General features: G+C 36.6%; 1 protein-coding gene across 1 annotated transcript in view; it reads right to left on the bottom strand.

Annotated features, from left to right (window-relative positions):
- IGF2BP3 (insulin like growth factor 2 mRNA binding protein 3) overlaps nucleotides 1–5,285 on the bottom strand; it is a 162,283-nt gene that overhangs the window by 156,759 nt on the left and 239 nt on the right. The window lies entirely within an intron of this gene.

Genomic DNA, 5,285 nt, shown 5'->3' with positions numbered 1-5,285 from the left:
CCCCCCCTGTTTTTTTCCCGATTGAGGGGTGGGGGGGGGGGGAGCGGAAAAGCCCCAACAAAGCAGGCTGGCTCTGCTGAACAATGGCCACGCTCGTCGGAAGGACGTTTGCAGCCGGAGGAAGCGAGGGGAGGGGGGAGGCGAGAAAAAAGCCGCTGGAGAGACCCCGGAAAGCGACGAAGCGGGAGTCGCGCCCCGGGAGAGCAGCTGCAAGAGCCCCGCAGTGCGTCCGCCGCGGCCCCGCGGCCATGTGCTGGCATCTGCTGACATGGTAGCAGCCCCGTGCCCGGCCAGCCCTGCTCCTCAGCACAAAGGCCAGACCGCGCTGCCCTTGTCTGCCGCTCGAATCGGAGTATTCATTACCGGTCCCAGCCCTTGCCTGTCACGTTGATTTGCATTCCTAATCAGACGGAATGAAAATAGCCCCAGAGAGCCCCAAACGGTGCGCTGTACGCCGGCAGGGCGCGGGGCTTTAAAACTACTTAAGGAAACGCTCTAAAATTTAAACTTCCGAAGGAAGCGGCTGTGCCACCCCGGGGAACAATAGGCAGCGGCTGTTCCTGCCAGCTTCGAGCTAGAACCGCGATGGGAAGGAGCCGTAACCTATTGTCTTGCTGTTCTAGAAGCTGCCAGCGTCTGCCCCTTCCTTTGCAGAAGAACCATTCCTTAGTTATCAGTGACTTGAGTGAAGTTTTCATCTCGACTCCATAAGAGTTAGCAAAGGACCAGATCCTGCGCATGCACGTTGAAATCTTTGGGTAAAGATATTTCCTAATGGGGAGGCAAATGCATGAAACAGTTGCCTCCAGATTGAGGGGCTGGGATAAAAAGCATGGGGGCAAAGACTGTTCCAAGTTTTTTTCTTTCATAAACATATGAAGGCAATAAACAAGGGAAGTGTAACCAAATCTTTTTGTTAGATTAATCTGTCAGAAAGTCATAGCTCATTGCTTGCTTTCTTTGGAGGGTCAGCAACAGTTCTACAAAATTGACAAGGACAGAAACAAGGAAACATTTTTCTGAGGCATGCCTAAAATATTGTAAGTAATGGTGTTGCAAAATGGTGCACTTGGGGCATTATGGTTTTGGAAGATTAATATTTTGCTTATATATTTTTGGGAGAATTACTGATGTGCTGACTCTTCTCTATTTACTCTTTTTTTTGCCAATTGCTAAATGTTGTCAAATCAGCTTTTGCAAAACCAGAATCCTGAACAATTTTGTGTGCTTACAATAGATGAACAAAGCTTCAAATTCCTTTGTTTGCCTTGCACAAAACATGCAGTAAAATATTCCGCAACGCGCTGAAATGCATAGTTGGCTTCAATATTTGAGCTTCAGAACTACCATTTTCAGTCTGATATTTACAACTTTATGGACAAGCACAATACAGTAAGAAAAAAAGCTGTTTACTGTATGGAGGATATAAGCCTCATGTAAATATATCTAATATTAGAAGAATTTTAAAGAATTGAGATAAAGGGACAGGAGTAATAGTCAATATGGCTTCCTCTATTTAGAAAAAGGTTTTCTGTCTTTCAAAGAAATGAACTGTAAATAAAGTAGTAGTTTTTACAGACAATAAAAATACCTGTCCTAATTTAAATATAAATTAAATCTCAGAGTTTTTGTTGGTTTTGTTTGGTTGGGGTTTTTTCCAACTGGGGGAAGTCAAAATATTTCTTGTGTGTTCCTCATTTGAATCAGTGGGTCCCTTGCCAAGGGAAAAATGTGTATTAACTAATGAAATAAAATGGGACAGCAGATCAAGCATGAAATCCCACTGGAGAGAACAATGAGAACCCTCCTCTCCACTATATTAGGAAGGCAAAAATCATTCTAAGATTTTCAGATAGCATCAACATCATAGATAGCTGGGGAACACAGTCCCAATATTTTCCATAAAAATAGGTTCTAGGAAGGGAAACGAAAAATAAAATTACCTTTTTAACAATGTTTTGTACTTGGATCTTTGTCTCATCATTTCCCTCCAAATAATTAACATTTTTATATTATATTAATTTTAGGAATACTTTCTAACCTTAATTTCTCATTATTTGTGAAGAAAAACTGATAAATGGCAGTCTTCATGCACATTCTGAAAAAATAATCCACTTGACATAATATACTTTGTTAATGAAAGGAAAGGAAAATTTACTAGCTGTTAGAATTTCTGTGGAACTGACAAATAAAAAAAAAATAGCTTTAAATTAGTCTCAGTCTTAAAGAAAGTAAGTTACTTTGTAAGTTGAGGTTAATAGCTATTTATAGCTCCCCATTTAATTAAATCACTGTTTTGATTTAGATATTGTTTCTCTTCTTACAAATTATATTAGGGTAAAATATTCACATTTCCAGGATCATATTAAAATAGTAGACTGATACAAAAATCTTTACTAATAGTTTTATATTCCAAAGCATTTAGTCAGTGATGTTTACATTTTAAAAAACATGGACTTTTACCAATAAAATGACAATACATTGTTTGCTGCTTTTTAGTTCTCTCAAGATGATAAAATAATTTAATGTTAAATGCAACTTGGTTTTGTTTCTTTTCTGTTCTTTACTCAAGTTCAGCAGTTAAGCTTATGCATAGTGGAGCATGTAGTAATCTAAAACTACCTGAAAAAAAAGTTGCAATATTATTGGCTCCTCCTACATGTAGCAGTGCTGGGAAACTATTACATCTTCTTTTTTTTTTTTTTTTTTAACCTAATTTCAACTACTCAGTTCCACTTGTTGGCATTCTTCATGTAAAATATAACATTTAACCATTTCCTGTATAGGTGTTTTACTTAGTATCTTGTAACTATTTAAAAAATGTTAAGAAAAATCAAACTACAAATATAATTCAAATAACCATTGTTAACATTAAACAATCTACATCATATTATATAGTGAAAATACATGGACCAGTGTCTTCACTCCGCTATGGTATTGCAACAGTTAATTAGTCAGTACAAATTTATTTAAATTCCCAGATGCTGAAAATCATTATATTGTACAGCCCAGTTATTGACAAACAGTGCAACCAAGTAACTAAAACTCCTACAAAAATGAGTTTTCCATAAGACTGAGGTCATCTAGTGTTTGACTAATAACAATTTTTTATCCCTGGAGGGAAAAGAACTTTTCTGGTTTATAGGATCTTGCATCATCGCAAGATATCCTTTGTGGAAGTAAAAAACACTTAATTTGGCAAGGAAAAAATACTGCTTCTTACACATTAGTGAATTCTAATTTTAAATCTAATTTACATTTTAATTGTGCTGTTCTTGGTAAAAATTGGGGATGCAGAAATATTTTACTGTATAAACAACTGGCTTCTATATATTCCAGAATGATGTTAAGAGTTTTTAAAGCCCAAATAGGAATTAAACCCTGTCTTCTAAACTGTAAGAAACCCAACAATAAATTGATTTACATGTCCTCTTCCCATGTAAAATTACTGTACGAAGCATAAACAGCCATAGCAGACAGAAAAACTAACTGATATCTTTTATATGGCTGAAGCTATAATGCTGATTTTTATACCATTTTGTTATTGCATAGCGATTTTATATTAGCACTGTGGTTCCTATGTCTGAAAACTCAGCTTGCAGAATGCACACTAACAAAGTGCCATAATGGGGTCACAGAGGCCAGGGGAAAAATTCAGTTTTGTTGCATCAGACCTGTGATAAAGCCTCAACCTCTATGTAAACATTTAGTGAAGCACTCTCCTATGTAGCAGTTTAAGTTGAAGTTAACATGCAAGTTATTTGCTGTAACTTAACGTAAAACTACAGTTCGAAGTAATGTCATATGATCAAAGAAATAGCACTATTTCTGTGTTTTTCCTCAAAAAACAAACTCCCCAAAACTTGCTTGCCACAGCTAGACAGATTATTTAATTGAATGGTTAATACTAAAAATCAAAATGTTAAGCAAAAGTATATGATATGGGGAGGGGAGGGAGAAATAAGAGTTAATTGTTTTTTCAAAACAAAATATAATTTTTGATTTAGTTGTTAATGAAGCTTAAATTTTAGACACTAAGTATAAAAGTTGCTTAATTCATCTAAGTTAAGACATTTTAAGTTTTATCATATTGCTATAAAGTTAACAGAAAAGAAGTCCTGTGTTCTAAGAATTAAAAAAAAAAGATAGTTTAAACTAACTAAACTAAAAAGGAAGCTAAAAAAGAAAAACTAACAGAAAACATTAGACAGCATGGATAGTTAGTTACTTCAACTTTAACTCTTCAATGTTCTGGTCTTCTGAATTTAACTGAGCTATCGCAAATGTTGCATTAAGACTTCTGATCATATGCACATTCCTAAATTGGGGGGGGAGGGGTGAGAGAGAGAAAAGAAGTGGAAGCAGAATGAGGTAAAAAGTGCAAATAATAGGACCAAAGTGTTCCTTTATAGAGAAAATGGGCACTAGTAACCCAGTGGCCAACAGGTTCTTGCTCAGTTCTTAACATTGTCCACACTGGCCCAGGAGCTAGGAGACTCCATTCAATTGTTCTGCGTGTTCATTTTCAATTTGGAAGTACAAGTTCTGAAATGTAGTTATCCTCCTCTGCTCCTCCCCTCCCATATCTACCATGCAACTCAGATGTCCAAAGCTAACTTTTAACTTTGTTCATGGACATACTCCAATGGGGACTCGTTACATTGTCCAGCTTCAAAGTTCAGCTGTCCTAATAATTGGGGAGGAAAGGACATCACTTTCTTGATAGTAAGAAAAGAGTACTCTGCATGATACTCATACGCACAACAAAAACATTAACAACTCTTGCCTAATAAGAATTTTTCATTAAGTTATGAGAAAGGGGGGTGGGGAAAGTAATTAAATGGAAATGACAAGAAAATACTGTAATAGAGGAACAGCGTGCTCTCATCTTCTGAAACTTGAGTTTGTTCCTGTTGTTCAAAACGTTGAGTTACTTAAATACAGAAGATATAGCTGCAAATGTATACTATAACATGCTTGGATTTATTATCGCACTCTCTCATCTTGATTAAGTCTTTTGTATAGTACTTATGCTCAAGTAGGAGGCAAGGTAGATTTGCACCTTATTGTGTGGTGGCCAAACAAGATGAGGCTTGTTTTGTAACTTTGAAATTGGAGGTGAAACACTATGAAGTTGGTGAAAACTATAAAGTTGGAGGTGAAACGTACCTTGGTTTTATTATCAAAAGATTTTTAAAAAGTTAAAAGCTGTGCACACAATTGAATGCAACATTCAAAATACAAGCTAATATCTGTTGGCTTCCTCCTCTTCCCTGCCCCCCCCC

This window comes from Alligator sinensis, unplaced genomic scaffold (assembly GCF_000455745.1).
Source record: "Alligator sinensis unplaced genomic scaffold, ASM45574v1 scaffold978_1, whole genome shotgun sequence".
In the NCBI taxonomy this organism is placed as follows: Eukaryota; Metazoa; Chordata; order Crocodylia; family Alligatoridae; genus Alligator; species Alligator sinensis.
This window is presented reverse-complemented; position numbering and strand designations above follow the sequence as displayed.